Source organism: Dromiciops gliroides, chromosome 1 (genome assembly GCF_019393635.1).
Source record: "Dromiciops gliroides isolate mDroGli1 chromosome 1, mDroGli1.pri, whole genome shotgun sequence".
Lineage (NCBI taxonomy): Eukaryota > Metazoa > Chordata > Mammalia > Microbiotheria > Microbiotheriidae > Dromiciops > Dromiciops gliroides.
Genome location: NC_057861.1, coordinates 531,609,233 through 531,631,895, shown reverse-complemented (window position 1 = coordinate 531,631,895; position 22,663 = coordinate 531,609,233).

Genomic DNA, 22,663 nt, shown 5'->3' with positions numbered 1-22,663 from the left:
AACACTATCTCTCTATTGAGAAAAGGAAATTATGTTTCACCAACAGTCCCATGGAATCAAGATTCACTAAAGCATGAGAGTTTTGATGTTTTTAATGTTTGCTTTTACTTTATTGTAGTCATTGTGTGTATCTATCTATAAAATTTAAAGTTTTTATTACATATCATGCTTTATTACTATTACTTGTTTTCCTAGAAGGAATTGTGATCATGGTGTTGTGGTCATTGGGTATGTTTTCTTGACTGTGACTACTTCTGTCTGCATCAGTTTGATAAGTTTGCCCAAATTTCTCTGTACTCTTCACATTTGTTTGTTTTCTCTCCCTTACTGCATAACAATTTTCTGTTACATGTGTATGGTACAGTATGTTCAATCATGCTTCAGTTAATGGTCACACACTCCACTTCTAGTTTTTTGCTACCACAAAAAATGCTGCTGTAAATATTTTGGTTTATATGGCATATTTCCTTTTGTCTTTGACTGACCATGGGTATATACTATTGGCACCATCCATGTGTCAAAGGGCATAAAGAGCTTACTCACTTTTTTAAAAAGAAAAATTCTATTTTTTTCTCACAAGTTAAACTAGTTCAACATTTCCATGACTTCCCATCACTTCCAGCCTTATTCCCATCTTTTCTTACCTCTGCCAATTAGACAGTTATGAGGTGAAAATTCAGAGTTGTTTTAATTTGCATTGCTCTTATTTAAATTAAACTTTTATTACAATATTGATAGATTAAGAAGTTCATACACAGCTAGAAATTATTATTATTGATGATAACATTTACATAGTACTGAAAGATACATAAAGTGCTTTACATAAGTTATCTCATTTGATCTTCACAAGTCTTTGAGGTGAATGTTAATATTGTCCTCATGTTACAAACAAAGAAACAAGTGACTTTTTGTTATTGTTGTTGTTCAGTCATTTTGGTCAAGTCTGACTCTTCATTGTCCCATTTGGGGTTGTCTTGGCAAAAATACTGGAGTGGTTTGCAATTTCCTTATTCCCATTTTACAGATGAGGAAACAGGTTAAGTGACTTGCTAGGGTGTTCTGTTGTTGTTGTTGTTGTTGTTGTTGTTGAGTCAATTTAGTTGTGTCTGACTCTTTGTGACCCCATTTTGGGTTTTCTTGGCAAAGATATTGGAGTAGTTTGCCATTCTCATTTTACAGATGAGAAAACAGGTTAAGTGACTTGCCAGGATGTTGTTGTTCAGTCATTTTAGTTATGTTTCACTCTTCATGACCCAATTTGGGGGTTTTCTTGGCAAAGATACTAGGAAATGGTCTGCCATTTCCTTATCCTCATTTTAAAGATGAGGAAAAAGATTAAGCAGCTTGCCCAGGGATACACAGCTACAAAGTGTCTGAGGCAGGATTTGAATGCAGGGCTATCTGACTCCAAGTCCAAAAGTATGCCACATATATATATATATATATATATATATATATATATATATATATATATATATATCCGTGGCCAAGAAGAGCTTACAAAGGGCTACACTTTTTCCAGCACATTTTGCCTGCTTTCTTTACCTTCTATTCTGGCTGGACTAGCTTCAGGCTACTTTTGCCTGAGGCAGCCTCACTGTCATGAAAGTGTAGTCAGTATAGCTAGTGGAAGCAGGTCCAAATGGATTACGGTTTGAACTCATGCCCTGTTCAGATCAGCTCCCTTTACACCATATAAACCCCACTGCAATAGAATCATTATACCCAATGCCTGTTGTTTCTCTCCTGGAGATTCTCAAATGTTTTCAAAGAATGAATTTCAAAAAAGAAAAAAAAAGTCAATCTGTTATCTTGATTTTTATGTCACTTCTAAAGTTTAAAAACTCCATAAAGCTCAGCAGGACAATATGGTAAGGTCACAATAAACACTCTGAGAGCTGTGAGGTGGGATGAGCTCACATTCGATTAGGGCAATGCAAAATAAAAAGACTTTTATGACTGACTAAAGTGACTTTGTCCAGTTCATTCTCTCTGCCTTTTGAATACTGTGAACGTGACAACATTAAAAACCACCCATTGAAAGCTTTCTCTTCAACTTCTAAAGATAAGGAAATCTGGAGGTCACACTTTCCTAGAAGTAGCCCTTCATTTTTACTTCTGGGCAAAGGGAGTGAAGCTATCCAAGTCTACCTTTAGACTCCATTAATACCCCAGTGACACAGTCAGATCAACCACCATGGATAAGGCCATCACTCTGGCTTTTCATGTGTGTGTGTGTGTGTGTGTGTGTGTGTGTGTGTGTGTGTGTGTGTGTGTGTGTGTGAATTTAAGATCAGAACTCAATGAGAAAAAGTTTTATGTTAAATGTTTTTCTTCCTTCCTTTCTTCTTTCTCCTTTTTCTTCTTTCCTCTCTCTTTCTTTTTCCTTCTCTTTCTCCTTATTCTCCTCCTTCTTTTCCTCCTCCTCTTTATTTCTCCCCCTTTTCTTCTTCTTTTTAAAATTTTCTTTTTATTTTTTGGCAGGACAATGAGGGTTAAGTGACTTGCCCAGGGTCACACAACTAGTAAGTGTCAAGGGTCTGAGGCCGGATTTGAACTCAGGTCCTCCTGAATCCAGGGCTGGTGCTTTATCCACTGTGCCATCTAGCTGCCCCCCACTTCTTCTTTTAAAGAAATCATCAGAACTGATGGACTCTGAATGCAGATTGAAGCATACTATATGTCACTTTTTTGTGGGGGTTTTTTGGTGTGTGTTTTCTTTCACACCATAACAAATAATGGAAATATGTTTTGCATGATTGCACATATATAACCTATGTCAAATTACTTACAATATCACGGAGAGGGAGAATTTGGAACTCAAATTTTTTTAAAAAGAATGTTAAAAATTGTTTTTAGATGTAATTGGGAAAAATAAAAAATTTTCAAAAAAAAGACACAAAAAGAAAGAATCATCATCAAAAACAAAGTTGAAGAAGACAAAATCATTGATTTGGTCAGATTCTCTATCACTGCCCCATTCCCCCTTTCCTCATCTGAGCTCCATGGTACCTATAAAATTTCATTTGAAATATTAGTTATTTTTCTAACTAATATGATCTCCAAAGCAATAGTGAGATTCCCCTAGAAGTGCTATGAGGTCACCACTTACTGTTTCTCCTGGGACTTCCTGTTCTGAAACATAATATTGCTCCATTCTCTTCTAATCGTTATTACTAATGTGGGAGCAGATTGATGCTATGAAACTAGAACAGCTGTTTGTGACTCATGGGAATATCATATTTAGAATGTTTTCCCCAATGAAATGTATTTATTGGGATGACAAAGAACACTGTCTAGAAGGTAAGTAAGCTCGCTTGTATGCTTTGTTCTTAAACTCAGCCTTGTGCAAAGAGAGGATGGAAGGCAAAGACAGTACGAGCTCATTTGGGACAATCACCTGGTTAAGAAATCACCCCCTTGGTTTCCTGATGATGTCCTGGAACCATGATTTTGGACAACGGGGAAATTGGAGCTTAGAAATAAAATGCAAGTCATAGAAACTAGGCATTGTAGCTAGCTTAGCCTAATGGGAAAACACATGAGAAAACACAAGAATAAGGGGTTGAGTTGTATCACTCAAGGATATGGGAAGGGGGAGGAGAATCTTGGTAGGGGATAGGAGCAATTAGGCTTTTATCTTTTCTATCTGTTAGCCTCAGGGGAGTAACACTGCCATTAACACTTGAGAAGGCCAGATGGCCTACCTTTTAGAGACCACTATTGCTCACACCCCTCATCTGGTGATTTTCAAACTGGGTATCATCACATCCTACTGAGCTTGGTTACAGATGTAGTTACTACAACTTGAAGGATGAGGAAATAAAAGTAAGAAACTGGCAAAGAGAAAAAAAAATCTTCCCACCCTTCTCATTGTTTCTAAAGGAATATTTGAGATTGTAATTAAGAAATTAAACTTTTTATTAGAAAGGATGGATCATGTTAGCTAGTTGTTGTGAGAGAAAACAGTAAAAAAAAAAAAACCCCAAACTTCAGATTAAGGAATTGTCAAAGAGGAAATGAAGAAAAAAATTTTTAAATGTGTTTCCATCTGTTTTCAGATACTATCAGTTCTTTCTCTGCATGAAAAGCCATGCTATTTCTGATTCTTAATTTTTTTCCCTTATAGATCCCTTTTTTATTCTGGTAAAACTGATGGAGGTGGCACAGTGGATAGAACACTGGGCTTGGAGTCAGGAGGACCTTAGTTCAAATCTGATCTCATATACTTCCTAAGTGACCTTTGACAAGTCACTTAACCTCTGTTTGCCTCAGTTTCCTCAACCATAGAATGGGAAAATTAATAGCACCTACCTTACAAGGTTATCATGAGGATCAAATTAGATAATATTTGTAAATCCTGGCATGTGGTAAGGGCATTATAAATGCTTATTGACTTCCTTCTCATAATAATGTTTTAAAATACATGGGAATACAAAAGAAACCAATTAAATTGAAATAGTTATTAATTTAAAAAGTTTATGGACGGGGCGGCTAGGTGGCTCAGTGGATAAAACACCGGCCCTGGATTCAGGGGGACCTGAGTTCAAATCCGGCCTCAGACACTTGACACTTACTAGCTGTGTGACCCTGAGCAAGTCACTTAACCCCCACTGCCCTGTGCAAATTAATTAATTAATTAATCAATTTAAAAAAACCTGTTTATGGACAGCAGATCAAAAATCCCTCCAGTATTTGAATTTCCCCCAAATACCTAATGGTTTCATAAAATCCAATTGAGAAACATTGACTAATCCCATAATACCAGAACATGGGGATCCAATTCAACCCAACAAACATTTATTAATTACCTGTTGTGTGCAAGACACTGTGCTACCTCTATGGGGCAAAGATTAAAAATGACTGTCATGGGGCAGCTAGGTGGCGTAGTGGATAGAGCACCAGACCTGGAGTTAGGAGTACCTGAGTTCAAATCCGGCCTCAGACACTTAACACTTACTAGCTGTGTGACCCTGGGCAAGTCACTTAACCCCAATTGCCTCACCTTAAAAAAAAAAATGACTGTCCTTGTCCTCAAGGAATTTACAGTCTACCAGAGAGGGATAAGATATAGCCACAAAATATAACACAAGAAGATGGTGATAGTGAAGGGGAAAAATAGACATTCAAAATACTCTAGGAAAATGTTATTACCCAATGTGTGAAAAGTAGATTTGTCCTCACTTTACATCATCCGACCTTTTAAGAATACTCTTGTGGTGGTGGCAGTTAGGTGGCACAGTGGATAAAGCACCAGCTCTGGATTCAGGAGAACCTGAGTTCAAATCCAGCCTCAGACACTTGACACTTACTAGCTGCGTGATTCTGGGCAAGTCACTTAACCCTCATTGCCCCACCAAAAAAAAAAAAAAAAAAGAATATTCTTGTGGTGAAGAAACAGCAATACTGGAATTGGCAAAACAAAACAAAACAAAACAAAACCTCCAAACCCCAAGGTTTTACACTTAGCTCCCACAATGATTTTTTTGTGTGATAATGGACAAACCATATTCTTTCCCTCTTTGAGTTCCACCTTTCCATCTGTGAAGGGTGATAATAATGCCTGAATTGCCAAATTCAAAGGGTTATTGTAAAGATTTGGAACTAGAAAGGACCTTAGAGGTCATTTAGCACCTAGCTTCTTAAACTGTGGATTGTGACCCCTTACAAGGTAGCATAACTGAATGTAGGGGTTGCAAAAAATTTAGCATAAATAAAAAGTTATGTATACCTATTTTATATACCCATCATCACATAAAAATTTCTCAGTCAGGGGGCAACTAGGTGGTGTAGTAGATAAAGCACTGGCCCTGGATTCAGGAGGACCTGAGTTCAAATCCAACCTCAGACACTTGACATTAGCTGTGTGACCCTAGGCAAGTCACTTAACCTTCATTGCACTGAAAAAAAATTTTTTTTCTCAGGCAAAAAGGGGTCATGAGTGGGAAAAGTAGCTTTGATCTAGCACAACCCCACTCCTTTTCTACAGATGAGGAAAACAGGCTCAGAGAGGTCAGGTGACTTGTCCAACATCACTGGGTAATGAGTGACAGAGACAGGATTTGAATACAGTTTCTAATTCTGAAGGCAGTTCTCTTTCCATTGAACCATATCCATGTTTTTTTTTTTGGTGGTGAGGCAATTGGGGTTAAGTGACTTGCCCAGGGTCACACAGCTAGCAAGTGTCAAGTGTCTAAGGTCAGATTCGAACTCAGGTCCTCCTGAAACCAGGGCAGGTGCTTTATCCACTGTGCCACCTAGCTGTCCCCCACATCTATGCTTTTTAAACCCTACTTATCTGTATGAATGTAACTTATTCTAATATTTGCAGATTTGGTAAGCAAGGCCCTATTTGCTGAATGCATGCTTACAGAGTTGTAGTTGCAGAAATAACTACAGGTTTTTGTAACAATGGGATGATGCTTTCTGCTTTATTAATATCTTTTTTGATAGTTCTCACCACTCTTTGGTCCTTCTTGGCTGCAGCAGCATATAGAGCTGATATCCACAGGGAACAATCTAACGTCACTCCTATTTCCCTAAATGCATTACCTTGCACTTGCCCACATTAAACTCATCTAGCACTTTTCTGCCCACTTCCACAGATAAGATTTTCTTGTTGTCAGTCCTTATCTACTTAACTCTGCACTTCCTGGATGACTGCAGTGCCACCTGAAAACAAGAAGATTTTGCTATGTATTCTCTCCATTGATCATTCATAAAGATATTAAGACCCATCCTAGCTTGGATTCCTAAAGAATCCTGCTCTTTAAATGCCCACAGAAGTGTCCTTTTCCCACAACCTTGATTCTTAGTGTTTAAAGCCATGACAAAACAATGCTTCACCTTCCCCTGCCCCCAATCCCATGGTGACTCATTTTTTTTTTTAATATCCTTTAGTGTAGAATCCTGTCAAAGGCTTTTTGAAAGTCTAAATAGATTATTTCCATCATTGCACTTTATCTACATAACCATTTACCCTCTCAAAAATATATTAAAAAGTCAATCTATTATCTTGATTTTTTATATTACTTTTCAGACTTGCAGCTCTATAAACCCAGTAGAACAATATGGTACAGTCAGTATAAACTTCTTCAGACAGTGAGATAGTATAATCTGGAGGCAGAGTGGTGTAGTAGCAAGAGCAGTTTAGAGTTAGAACACCTGTGTTCAAATCTCAGCCATTATATGACCTTAGGTAGGTCACTATTTCTTCTTCCTAGCTTTAGTTTCTTCATCTGAAAAACAAAAGCCATTGGTCTAGATGACCTCCCAGGTCTCTCATAACTCTAAAACTGTGATTATAATCTTATATATGTTTAGGAGAAAACTAAACTAAATGTGTTCTTATTCTGGAATGAATACCAATAAGTTAGACATGTGGAAACCATTGCCTGGCACCAAGCTGGATTGTCCTCACCCTTCCCTAGGCCACCACAGCACCTCATTTCCCCCTCCAAGTTCCTGCCAATGCCCCTTTTCCTTTTTCTCCTCTTGGCTAGATACATGTTTCAAAGGACAGTCTCCAGATTGACCTTTTGTTCTTTCCCTAAGGAGAAATGATAAGGGTCTTTCCTTCCCAGACTGCTTCTTTTATGAAGGCAAACCAAGCCAACTTTTGCCTCCATTCTTACCTAGACTTTAATTACCGAATGGGTACTGCCTCAGACAAACCAAGATGTGGGAAAGACCTTACCTTAAAAAAGCCAAGGTCTCCCATTGCATCTGGGACAATCACCACTTGTTCTGACCTTTGTCTTGCCCCTGGACTCCAATGACTGGAGAAGAGAGTGATACTGGTGACTAAATCCAATTCACTTGGAAGTCAAGACATTGCCCTCCTGTTGTCTTCAGTCCTCTTGGAGAATGAATGACAGACAATTACAGCAATTTTTCCTTGTGGTGCTGGGTCTATCCTTTTCAAGTACCCCACCCCCCAATACAACCATATGCATCTGTAGGACTCCTGAGTTTTTGCCAGTTTTCTTGATGTTGACAATTTTGTTCCTTTGCTTCTATTAATTTTCCCATTTTGCTCTTTAAGAGAGCAGGGATAATCTTCTTTCCCTATCAGTATCCCTAACATTTAGCACATTGCTTTGCACATGGGGCCAATGATGATTTTAAATGCCTTTTTCTTTCATTCATTCAGTAATCAAGTCATTCATTCCCACTCAGGAACCTTATGTTTTATTATAGATTTCCTCCGCTTGCTCAGGACAGAAGAGAAACTCACGATTTTGTTTTCTCCCAGATCCTCTCTGGAGGTCTTATGACCGGGGTCACATTGGCAGCCAAATAGTTCTCTGGTACAGTGGTCATTTGTAACAACAGGTTACACATTTCGGCCAACAGTTTGCCCATTTCATCCTTGAGCTCCTTCAAAACTCTCAGGTGGATACCATCTGGTCCTGGTGGTTTATGTATATTTATTTTGTCAATTTGCCTTAGAGCATCCTGAATATCAACCATTATTTGATCTAGTTCCTCAAACCTGTGTGTTTCAGGGGATAATTTGGGAGAGAGAATCTTCCCAATACCTTACTCACTCCCTGAAGGATTTACTTCAGCTATTTCCTTTTTGTCTCTGAGTATTCCTTTGGTAACATTATTAGCAAGAAAGCTGTTTGATGTCTCTCTGTCAGTCTGTCTATCTGTCTATCTATCTCTATCTATCTATCTATCTATCTATCTATCTATCTATCTATCTATCTATCTATCTATCTATCTATCTATCTGTATTTGATCTTTAGGATACATTTTTATTTTCTTTCACTGAACTTCCAAATAGGATATTTTTAAATAGTCTCTGGGCCCATGGTAGGTCATTGACTTTTAAATTCTACCTTTCATTTTCTTCCCTAATTCCCATCTCTGGTTCATCAGGGTTCCCTTTTCAAAAACTGAATGACTGTGTAGTGGATTCTTGGGGTGTCCCCTTTCCCATTGAGCTCAAGCAGTTTGTATTGTATTCTTTACTAAATGCTTTACTTACCATTATGTCCATGACTAGCTCCTGTTCACCAGTCAGGAATGAGTTCAGTACACAGAAACATCTTCATAGTTTCTTGAGCTACATTTTCTTTTTCTTTTCTTTTCTTTTTTTAATAAAGTATTTTATTTTTTTCCTGTTACATGTAAAGATAGTTCTCAACTTTTGTTTATACAAGCTTTCCAATTTCAGATTTTTCTCCCTCCCTCCCCTCCCTCCCCCCTCCCCTAGATAGCAGGTAATCTGCTATAGGTTATATATATGTATATATATATGTGTGTATATATATATATGTATATATATACATACATAATAACATTAAACATATTTCTGCATTAGTCATGTTATAAGAGAAAAATCAGAGCAATGATGAAAAACCTCAAAATAGAAAAACAACAGCACCAAAAACAAAAGAAATAGTATGGTTCATTCAGCATCTATACTCCAGTTCTCTTTTTTTTCCCTGGATTTGAAGATCCTCTTCTATCATGAGTTCCCTGGAACTCTTCTGTACCATTGCATTGGTGAGAAGAATATAGTCCATCACAGTAGATCAACACTCAATGTTGATGATACTGTGTACAATGTTCTTCTGGTTCTGCTCATCTCACTCATCATCAGCTCACGTAAGACCCTCCAGGTTTCTCTGAACTCCTCCTTTGAGCTACATTTTCTTGGGGACAGTCCTTCATTCTATCTAAAAACCTCACCTTTATCTCTCATTCTAATGAGGCATTCAGCCAATCTATGCTGGGGTAATTAAAGTTTCCTATTACTATTATCTGGTTTAATTTGGTTGCTTCCTTAATTGCATTTAAAGTTCCTATCTCACCCTCATCATCCTATTCAGTATCTACTATATTTCTATTGCTAACTTTTAATTATTGTGAGCAGGGAATTTCCATTCACAACTTCCATAACATTTCCCTTTTCCAAAAATATTTTTATCCTCTCTTTTTGTCCTTTATGTACAATCCTACTCCATACCTGCCTGAGTTATAGTGCTTATATCCTGGAAGGAGTGTCTTTCATTGGCTTCTTTCTGCCACATGGTATCTGAGATGCCATCTATACCAAGGCCTTTATTTGTGTCATGTCTTTGAGACCTCCGACACACCTGAGAGAATAGTACAGGGCCCAGAAGGTATTTTCAAGGATACAGCCTCATGGCATAGTAGGAAGAAAACTGGATTTAAAGACAGAAGACCTGGCTTTAAATCCTTTCTCTATCACTTCCAACCAGTTGATCTCAAATAAGTCATGAAAACTTTCTGGGCCCTAGTGGGGCCTGCAAAATGAAGAGGTTTTGCATGACCCATAAGGTCCCTTCTAGCTCTAAATCTATGATCTTAATCTAAATCTAGGAACTGAAACACAGAACCATCATTGCCCCATCCTTATGACTTTGGCCATTTTGCAGTATGGCCCATGTACAAATCTTCTCTAGAGAAATATACAGGGGGCAGCTAGGTGGCGCAGTGGATAAAGCACCAGCCCTGGATTCAGGAGTATCTGAGTTCAAATCTGGCAGACCCTTGACACTTAATTACTAGCTTTGTGACCCCCAGTGCCCCGAAGAGAGAGAGAGAGAGAGAGAGAGAGAGATACAGAATTGGCGAACACAGAGACATCTAGAGAAAAAAACAAATAAACAAGTGGGAGATCTCTCCTCCCTACCCTCCCCCTACTTTTCTTCCTTTTCCAGCCCCAGTGGTGGCTATGACTTACTCATCAGTAAGATACTTAACTCCATCAGTTTCTGGAGTTGTAACTGCCTTTACTATTGGAAGTCCAGGGAGGAGAGAGACATCTCCTCTCCCACCTGCTGGAAATACAAGTAAGAACTAACTGGTCTTGGATCCATCCTATGAGATTTAAAATTGGATATTAGATCATAAATTTCCCCTACTTAACCTTTCCCTTAATTTATCTCCCAGACTAGTAAATGGAAGAAGCTTTTGGTTTTCTAGATAGACCTTTTATTGTTATGGTAGTCACAAGGTGATGTTGATTAGAAGGATAGGAAAGTAGAAACACAATACAAATCGTCTTAAGTCTAAGCTTAGTCTATATTCCTTATAAAAACTCACCAAAACCAAAGGCCACCTTTGGAGAGAGAGAGACCGTCTGTGCAGCACAGTCAGGAGACCAGCAGAGCAGGAAAAAGCCCCACTTCTGTTCTCTCCTTGTCTTTTAAGCTCGCACCCCAGAAGTCGAGTGCGTAGCAGGCAGTCTGACGTGCGAAGCAGGCGGACTGGCGTGCGTAGCTCATGCTGTTGGTCTCCTCCCCAAAAGGGTGGTTCTTCAAAAACTGGAGTCTTTCAGTTATCCTAACCGACTGTTAAAAAACTTTCATATTTTTTTACCACAATCCCAAGAGAAGGCGGTCTCAAAGATATAGGGTGGAGACTTTCTACAGCTTTTATAACCTACCAAGGAAAAGTCTCTTTCTGGCTCAGTTGTCAATCATCTTTGACCCAACAGCCCAGTCACAGAGGCCAAGGAACAGACAGGAAATGCTACATCCATGCATGTCCTTTAACAAGGGACCAGAAAATATTATCCATATTCCATTGGATAGAGTCAGAGTGCATGACTAGCTCCAAGAGAAATGCTCCTGTCCAATATTTGCTACGCTGGGGGAAAAACAGCTCCTAAAACAATGAGGATACAATCCTGAGTTTAGAAGCCAATGTAGACACTGTTGAAGAAGGAATGGGAGAGTAATATGTACAAGGTACTCCTGATAGTCCTTAGAGCCAGAATGTGGATTTGCTCTACAAACCTTTGTAAAGACATTAAAAAATATCTACTGTGATGGTGGAGAATGAGACAAAGCTGATATTACTGTCAGGATCCTTTGATTTGGTCGCTGACATGCATAGCCAGTTATTCAAATGCATCTGTCTTTTTAATTAGGCTCCTGGCATTGGCATATTTCATCTGGCTTGGCCTTTTTATCCTTTCTAATACCCACTTATCTGATATTCCATTTCATGGGTGAGCTTCTTTGTATATTCCATTTTTCTTAAGAACGGCACTGACTTACCTTCAGGTAACTCTAGCAGGGCCTTCATCAATACATCTTTTGAATGTTTGTGAACTTTCCCCAATTGTTTTTTAGTTTAAAAAATATACTAAGTATAAAACCACATCTTTTAATGAATCTATGTGTTAGGACTTAGCTCAGTATCTGCATCTTCTAGAAGATGCCTGTTGAGACAATGGAACTTTTTCTCTTTATTGGCTATCCATTCAAACAGGAAATCAATTTCTCTTACCAAACTAAATCACTAATATCCTTTGAAGGGGATAACGCTCTTTTTAGATTTCACTGGCACCAGCAGGTCTAAGAAATACCCACTGTTGTATTGGTAGTGCCAAGACCTAGGAAATAGAAAAGGAAAGAAGGAGAAAGCCAAGCAGAGAAAGAATGGCATCCCTTGGCTGTGGTACAAAACTTACACTCAGAGATTTAAAGAAGATTTAGTCATTCAACACTTATTCAGACTGAGGTCCTTGAGAGGAGGGACTGTTTTTTGCATTTTTTGTCTCCCTAGTGTCTATCATGGTACCTGGCACATAGGCACTTAATATATTTATTACAACATATGTTTATTGAGCTTTTGCATACAGATCAATATTGACTGTTCCTCCATTTCCTCAATCTAATGTTAGAAATGCCATTGCTATTTTAAAAGCCAGAAGATAATATGGAATAAAATTTCATGTAGGCTTCCATATCAATTAATCCCTCTCTTCCCCAAAAAACAAATTGTATGTTTCCCAAATCTTCACATATACTTACTATCAAGAACCTTTTATGAAATCACTCAAGTTAATCAAAACACCAGAACTTCAAATTCTATTGTAATACCTACTCTGGACAACTCTCCAAACTTACGCGGATACTCATAATTTGAGTCCCCAAACTGAAACTACTACCTAGTGTTCTAGAGGTAACCCCTTAGTTGACTACTCCTTATATTATAGCTCATGAGCCCCACTAGTGTGCTTCCCCTTAACAATCAACTGGTAGACTCAATTAACTATTAACAAAGGCGCTTAAGCACCTAAGATAGCAAGTTAAGAGTAACTGCTATAAAACACCACTCCTTTAAAACTGGGGCTCACTCTGCAATGAATATACATATCTTCAATCTATCCTCCATAGAGCTACTAAATTGACATTCCTAAAAAAAACCCAGTTATGCTAATTTCACTCCCCTGCTTAAGAAGCTTTGTTTGTTTTCTCTTGCCCTTCGAATAAAACACAAACTCCCTTACCTGGCATTAAAACCTTTTACTATGTGATTCCAGCTTATTTTGCTTGAGTTACTTGACATTATCTTCTCTCTGTCTCTGTCTGTCTCTTTCTCTCTCTCTTCTTGATCTTCTCTTGCTATAAATTTCTTCCCCAAGTTACTTTGCACTTACTTTCAGTGTAGGAGGGATAAGTCATCAGTCATCATGCTTCCCCATCCCAGACAGCTGCAAGGCAAGTCAATTTCAGATGAAAAATTACAATATTGCCAAAGATGGATAAGTAAGAAGGTTCCTAACACCTTTCTTTTTTATGTCTCCAGTCTCTCCTTTTCCATTCTCTTTTCCCCATCTACCTACAAACATTCATACGTTTCCCCAATGATTAAAGTTTTCTCTTGACTCCAACTATCCCACCCAGCCATTATCTCATCCCTCCTCTCCATCCCTGCTAAAATTAGTGAAAAAGTTGCCTCTACTAATTCACTATCCATTCTCTCCTCTTTGACTAATTCTTCTCCCTAACTTCTTATGATCAGTTGATTACTAAGTCATTTTGATTTCATGTGTGTAATATTTATTACATTCATCTATTCCCCTTCTACCTTGCCTCACATTGAAAAAAAAGAAAAACAAAACACATAACAAATATTATAGTTAAACAAAACAAATTCCTTCATTGACTATGTCCAAAAGGAAAAAAAAATGTCCTGTTCTTCATCCTCAGTATATTAGCTCTCTGTAAGAATGTGGGTAGTAGTATGCTTCATCATTAGACCTCTAGGATCTTGGTTGATCATTGCATTGATCAGAGTTCCTAAGTCTTTCAAAGTTATTTGTCTTTATAATTAAAGTTATGTATAAATTGTTCTGTTACTGTACAGATTATTCTCCTGCTTCTGCTCACTTAACTCATCAGTTCATACAGGTTTTTCCAGGTTTCTCTGAAACAGTTGTCTTTATCATTTTTTTTGTTGTTGTTGTTGCACAATAGTATTCCGTTACATTTACATACTCTAATTTGATCGGCTGTTTCCTAATTGATGGGCATCCCCTCACTTTCTAATTACTTTTGTACATATGGGTAATTTCCTTCTTTATTCAATCTTTTTTGGTCATAGTCCTAGTGGTGGTATTGCTGGGTAAAAGGTTATTTACAGTTTGGTAACTTTTGGGTCATAGTTCCAAATTGCTTTTCAGAATGGCTAGACCAATACACAGGTCTACCAACAATGGCTGTTTTATCATGGCCCTTCTAATATTTGCCATTTTTCTCTTTGCCAATTGGATGGTTGTGAGATAGGATCTCAGAGTTGTTTTAGTTTGTGTTTCTCTATTATTTTTGATTTCCTGCATTCTCCCCAACCTCCAATATGACTATTGATAGCTTGAATTTCTTCCTTAGAAAACTGCCTGTTCCTATCTTTTGACCATTTTTCAATTAGGGAATGGTTCTTATTCTTACAAATTTGAATTGAATTAGAGGTAATGAGACCTCTATCAGAGAATTTTGCTGCAAAATTTTTTTTTGCTCCAGTTATCTGTTTCCCTTCTATTTTTACCTGCACTAGTTTATTTCCATACTTTAAAAATTAGGTAATCAAAATTTCCACTTTATCTTTTGTGATCTTCTCCATCTTAGTTTGGACATTAACTCTTCCCCATTCATAGATCTGAAAGGTAATTTCTTCCTTGCTTCACTAATTTGTTTATGACATCACTCTTTATATCTATGTACCCACTTCTTAGTGTACAGTGTAAGATGTGGGTCTATACCTAGTTTTTGCTTGATTGCTTTCCAGTTTTCCTAACAGTTTTTGTTTAATAATGAGCTCAGGTCTATGCAGATAACTTTTCTACCTCTATACTCACCCACTTCTTTTTGTTTTGTTTTGTTTTGTTTTGGTGAGGCAATTGGGATTAAGTGACTTGGCCAGGGTCACATAGATAGTAAGTGTCAAGTGTCTGAGGCCAGATAGGAACTCAGGGCCTCCTGAATCCAGGGCCGATGCTTTATCCACTGTGCCACCTAGCTGCCCCCTACTCACCCACTTTCTTCATCTTCATCTTCATCTTCATCTTCATCTTCATCTTCATCTTCATCTTCATCTTCTTCTTCTTCTTCTTCTTCTTGGCAATGAGGGTTAAGTGACTTGCCCAGGGTCACACAGCTAGTAAGTGTCAAGTGTCTGAGGCTGGATTTGAACTCAGGTCCTCCTGAATCCAGGGCCGATGCTTTATCCACTGTGCCACCTAGCTGCCCCCTACTCACCCACTTCTAACCTGTTTTTCATATTACAACCAAAATGACATTTTCTTTTACTTTGATTAGGTTATGTTACTTTTCTAGGCAAAGTTCTTTAATGGTTGCCACTTGTTTACTGGGTAAAATTCAGACTTCTTTGACTGAGATTCAAGGCCTTCCACAATCTAGCACGTCATGTTATATTACTTATATTTGCTCATTTTACACTGTAAATTAAACTACTCTGCCCCCAAAAGTCTAGTGCATTCTCCTGCCTCTTTAGCTTTGCACACATTGTTCATTATGTTCAGAATATCCTTCTTTTCTTTCTTCACCTTCTGAATTCCTATCCTTTTCTTAAAGTTGCCCCAGTTCATTGCAGCCACTTTGGGGAACTTAGAGGTTCCCATGGAAAATTCAGGCTGGCCAGTAACATTAAAACAATAGTTTTTTCTATTACTTATGCATTTTAACTCACACAATCGAAGATATTAGGATGAACTTGAGATATACAGGATAATTGAGGGGATTGTGGCAAAGGAAGAGGTTTAGGGCTAAGAACATATTTTAAGCAGTTATTGGGGAGACAGATTAAATTGGGTCACAGCTGGCAAGACAAGATGCATCCATGACTCTGCCAATGGAGCAGTATCTCTGGGTCTCTGTTTTAATGACCATAGGGACACATTGTGAGTAGAAATGGGATCATTGATCCTGCAGGAAGCCACTGTAGCAGCTATGTTTTGATTGCTCTCCTAACTCTGATGTCATAGGCAGGAAGGTATTTGGGAGTGTCCAGCAAGCCCCTCACTATATCATGAGGCACTGAAGTTTCAAGTCAGAAAATTTCAGATATGGAGTATTCTATAAAGGGGTGGGGGGAAGGCAGGGGTCCAGGTCAGTAGAAGATATGTCTACAGCAGAGATCGTCTATCATAATGAGAGTTAGCTCCTTCTCCCTGCTCCTTCCTCCCCTGCTAACCCTCTGCCAGTGGAGAGGAGTTTTTCAAACTAGCATATTTTCTATGAAGCTTCTCATTCTCCCAAATAGTAACAACTTTCTGTCAGATTTCATATCGTACTTGTTTTATACTTTAATAATTTACTTGTCATAGAGTATTGTATATTATAATTGTATGTTTGTCTTATATCCTATTTCATTGTCCCATTCACAAGGACAGAGATTGTGCTTTGTCTAAATTATGTTTATCCTACAGCTCTGAGCTTAATGCTCTGCACATGGGGGTCACTAAATAAATATTTGTTGAATAAATGATCAATGAAGAAGTACATACTACAGGCATAATGCCATGTTGGGCTCTGTTGGGGTTAGCCTGACTCAGGTTAGTACACTATTAGTTCAGATTTGATGTTAGGATAAAATAAGGCACTTAGAGGTTGTTGAAAAGTTGTTGTTGTTTTTTTTTATCAACTTCATTTATTTATTTATTTTGGTGAGGCAATGGGGGTTAAGTGACTTGCCCAGGGTCACACAGCTAGTAAGTGTCAAATGTCTGGGGTCGAATTTGAACTCAGGTCCTCCGGAAGCCAGGGCCAGTGCTTTATCCACTGCCCCCTGTTGTTGTTTTTTAAAAGGTCTATTTAGAGGGGCAGCTAGGTGGCGCAGTGGAGTGAGAGTGATTAGCCTGCTTCAAGTTAACTGGATTGTAATCACACCTTGAGAACACCTTTAGAACCAATGGATTTGGATGATGCCAACCAATCAGCTTGAAGCAGTGTGTAAGGACCGCCTCTGTTCCAGACCTATAAAAAGCTTCCACAAGCAGTTCGCTGGAGAGAGTTCCTGATTAAAGCAGGCTCGTGGAGGAGGACTTGAGGAAGAACTCAACCAGGCTGGAACTCTAGGCTAGGTAGGACTTCTTTTTCTTTTCTTTTCTTTTTTTTTTTTTTAGTGAGGCAATTGGGGTTAAGTGACTTGCCTAGGGTCACACAGCTAGTAAGTGTTAAGTGTCTGAGGCCGGATTTGAACTCAGGTACTCCTGACTCCAGGGCCGGTGCTCTATCCACTGTGCCATCTAGCTGCCCCAGGACTTCTTTTTCTTAACTTTCTGGACTCTTTGTAAATATCTGTATGCTTTAATAAATGTTTAATGCCCAAAGACTGGTGCTGAAGCTTCTAATTTAAGGTGGCCACAATTTAGATTTTAAACATCACACAAGGACATAGAATTGACATTAAGTCAATTAGGAATCTTTTTATTCCCAAACAAATGTACATTTATCTAATGTATTCTAGATGAAAGTAAATCTGCCCATTGAGGGGCAACTGAGTGTACCTTAAGGCTGAGGTAATTTTGAGTAGGGGAAGGAATGAGGAAAGACGGGTGTGGATCAACTGGAGCCATGTCCAAAAGCAGGTTATTCAGATCAGTTATGTCTTCCTGGAGACTGAATCTAAGAAACTACTGGATTGAAAAGCACCTCTCTAGATGAAAGTTTATGAGGTGAAAATTCTTGAGTCTGTGACATAAAAGGTTCACAAAGTGAAATTTCTTGAGGTTGTGAGGGGATGGAGGCACTCTTGGTGGGGTAGGTGAAGTGGGGAGTGAGCGGGGAGAAGATAAGGTGACAAGGATAGGGTAAAAAGACAGGCTGAGAATGAAAATAGTGAGTAAACATAAGATGGAGAAAAATTCACAAATAGTAAATGTAATATTTATAGGGGATCTCTTTGTAGTGGCAAAGAACTGGAAACTGCAGGAATCCCCATCAATGTAAGAATAGCTGAGTAAGTTGTGTGTATGGTTGTGTTGGAATACTACTCTGCCATAAGAAATGATGAGCTTGATGATCTTAGAAAGGCATAGAAGAATTGTATGAAGTGATCAAGTGAGCAGAGCCAAGAGAACATTGTATATGGTAATAGCAATATTGTTTTAAGAATAACTTTGAGCAACTAAGCCATTTTGACTATTATAAGTACACAAATTGAAAATATGAAGAAAGATGCTATCTGCATACAGAGAAAAAAATGATAAATCAATGTATAGAACAATTCTACACACATACCTTTTTTGTGTCTAATGGCAGCCATCACTAGGGCAGGGGGTAGGGGAGGAGAGGTAAGAGAAAAAGAGACATTTTCATGATAACTCTTTTATATTTAGAAGGAATAGCAAGTTGTATGTGGTAGATTTGCAGTTTCATGTGCAATCATTTTTTTATTGTACTGTTACGGAAATGCTTATTTTGTTCTATGAATTGAAAATAAAATAAAATTTAAAAAACCACAGTTCTCCTTTTTAGGGTCATATTGATTCATCATAGGTATGACTTCTGGGAGGTTGAGCCCTGGATTTGTCAGGTAAATGATGATGCATTTGTTGATTAGCAGGGGCAAATCTCTTGTCCTGAGATTGAAGGCACTCAAAAGTCATTAAACAGATTTTTTTAAAAAGGAGGTCTACTCTATATGTACAAAAATATTTATGACTGCTCTTTTCTGGTGCAAAGAATTCGAAATTGAGAAGATGCCCATCAATTGGGGAATTTCTGAACAAATTATGGGATGACAGAACACTATTGTGCTATAAGAAATGATGAGCAGAATGCTCTTAGAAAAACCTGGAAAGACTTACATGAGCTGATGCAAAGTGAAATGTATTGTATACAAAGTAACAGCAACATTGTAAGATGGTCAGCTTTGAAGGACTTAGCTATTCTAAGCAACACAATGATCCAAGACAACTCTGAAAGACTTATGAAAAATGCAATCCATCTCCAGAGAATGAACTGATGGTGTCTGAATACAGATTGAAGAATAATTTTTTAAATCTTTTTGTTAAGTTTCTTTTAGTCTGTTTTCTTTCACAACTTGACTAATATGGAAGTATTTTGCATGACTACATATGTATAACTTATATTGAATTGCTTGAGTTCTTGAAGGGGAGAAGGGAGGGAGGGAGGAAGAGAATTTGGATCACAAAGCTTTGAAAATGGACGTCAAAAATTGTTTTGCATGTAATTGGGGAAAAATAAAATTCTAAATAAGATAACTTTTAAGTTATCTTTTTTTAAAAAGAAAAAAATGAGGTTTATTATCCCTAACATTGAAAGGATACTCAAACAAGGATATAGTAGTACTTAGCTTGGGAAGATGTGGTCTCTATATGAAAACTTGTATGATTAGCAGAGCAGCATGTAGAAACTTGTTTGGTCCTAGGACATCTGCCATATCTGAAGGGCTCTGACCCCATGCAGGTGGGACAAATAGCCCATCTTATCTGTGGGAGCAGGTAATGCCCTATGGCTGTAACCTAACCCATTCACAGAAGTTTTTAAGTCCATACCTTCCTCATGTTCTTGTTTCCCACAATAATTTCTTATGCAATCACTCTATAAAGTATGCAGTTATACCTTCCAATAATTTCCTGATAGGGATTCTCTTAGGAGATAGGAGGAATGGGTTTATGCAAGTAGTTCTCGAACTTTTTTTGTTTCATGTTCCACTTTTGGCAGTCTGGTGAAGACTATGGACCTCTTTTCAATGTTTTTTGTTTGTTTGTTTGTTTTGTTTTTGGTGAGGCAATTGGGGTTAAGTGACTTGCCCAGGGTCACACAGCTAGTTAAGTGTCAAGTGTCTGAAGTAGGATTTGAACTCAGGTCCTCCTGAATCCAGGGCCAGTGCTCTATCCACTGTGCCACCTAGCTGCCCCTCTTTTCAATGTTTTTTACATGCATAAAATAAAACACATAGAATTACATAAAATATATGGGATTAATTATACTAAAATACAGTTATAAAAATATTTTGAAAATGTAACTCAGAATTCAAAGCTCATTTACATAAGATTCTCCTCAATGGTACAGACTGTTTACTCAATCCTCTGCACCTGAACGAGGGGAAGAGCAATCCTGGTCATTTTGTGACTCACACCTTCAAGAACAAAGACACATTTCCAGACTCTCTTCATGTCCTTGAAGGGAGAGAAAGACTCTAGGAAGAACCCAACATGGAGAGAAGCTAGTACCTTAATTATATACCTATTCCCAGTTTGCTACAATAGAGACTTCAGGGCATTTCCCTTTGGATGAGAACTAGGACTCTCTTGGATGAACTGAGATATCAGGGTTCCAATGAGAGAGTGCATTCACTCTGTGTATTGTCTAATATGTTCTCACCTGCATAACTTTTCTGATTTCTGTTTGCTATAGGCTACAGTAAACATGTTTATTTGCTATTTGCTATTTGCTACATGTATGTTCTTTGAGGAAATGGCATTTGGTGGGAAGGTTGTCAAGCTTTGGATATCTACCTTGGGGTCTACTCCTGCTTCATTAAGGGAGAATAATCAAGAACTCGGCTTGAAGCTTAAAAATTATTTCCCCCAGACTAACAATATTTAGGGGAGAGTGGATAGATATAATTGTAGCTTAGTGTATTTTATCTGAGGAAAGCAGAGTGGCCAGCCTCTGGTGCCAATTTTCTGCTTCTCTTCCTAGCAGGAATCAAAGTCTCCCTTGAAGTGGGGTGGGAAGGGTAGAGAGGATTCCAGAGATATTCATTCATGCCTCTCTGTGAGCATGAATAGCACCCTAGAGGGACCCATGTGGATACACATAAACTATTTGGCACATATCTACCCCTTACAGTTCACAGAACCCATGTTAGGAAACTCTGGTCTATGTAGTTCAGTTACCAGCATGAAATTTATGCATACTTTGGGGAGTAGCTGGCTCATGCTGTGATTTTAACCAGCCTGTTCCAATTAGGCTTGGTATCCTCCAACTTATTCAAGATATCCCTTCTTCTTCTTGTTAATCACACAACCCCCTCTCCTTATATTTTCCTTACAGGTATGCCATTTCCCACCAATTAAAGTATTATTTGTCTATTGCATTTGGTCTGCTTTCCACTGAAAATATCCTGCATAACTAGTGGGTCCTTATCTCATCCCAACAAGGCCAAAGCACTGGTAAATGTGATCCCTCATGCTTACCAAAGGCTCTAGAGAAGGTGGTAAAAGTAGGTTGATGAGTCTTACTCCCAAACCAGGCAGCCTGGTGTAATCTCCCCAAAAAGTAAGAATCATTAAACATTTAAGCAAACAATACATTGGGGGAAAGACAATATAATGCGTATAAAGGGAAATCCAGCCTTACTAGAGGACTTGAAAAGAGCATAAAAGCAGGTGGATAAGGAAAAACCACTGGCTATAATTTATTTATATTTTCAATAAGCCGTTGGCAAGGTTGTACACCAAAGGCTATTTTTAAAAATTGAGTTACCATGGTATTGGCTATATGTTGGAGAGGGGGCAGGGTTGGCAGAGAATATTATCATGGGTAGGGAAATTACTTTAGAGACAGAAAGCAAAGAGTAGGAACAAGCAGGCATTTCTCTGGATGGAGAAGCGTCAAACATTGAGGCCCAGAGATTACTACTGAAATGGCTTCATAATGTTTTCATAAATGATTTGAAAGAAAAAGTGTGCAGCAAAATCTTCAAGTCTGCAGATGACACTAAGCTCTTCTGGGTATCAAAATACTAAGCCAATGGAAATATACTGCAGGGAGATCTTTAAGGATAAACGAGTGGGCAAAATGGTGTTAAATTAATTTCAACATTGGCCAATGAGACCGAAAACAATCATAATTATAATAACAATGATGGACTCAGTTTTCAGTTATAACACAGGATTGAGATTTGGTGTGGCTCTACTACCTTCTCTCTGGGTTGCATGTATCTGAGGGTTAGAAATAGAAGGCGCCTCACAGTTACTTTTTTTTTTCTTTTTGGCAAGAGCTTATTTATTATACTTTGGAACCAGATTTCAACAACAGTGACCAAACCTTGTAATCTAAATAGCCAACTCCCTAGTTATTTCCTCATACCTGAAGATATACACAGACCAATATATCCAAGATATTATCTCAGTCTCCTGAAAACACACTGATAACAGATTGATCCATGGATCTTTACATGAATGGGCATGTTTGGAAGGATGAAACTAACTCACACAACTGGACAGTAAAGGGTATTATCACAAGAGTAAAGAGAAAGGTGTCCCTAGGTCATATGGTCCTGTGACCATTCTAAATGTGGAGTACAACAATGCTTTATTCAACAGTAACTTGTCCCACATGAAACAGGCAGGTGGCCAATCCAGGTCACAGTATCTGGGTGTGTTTACTACAGATTC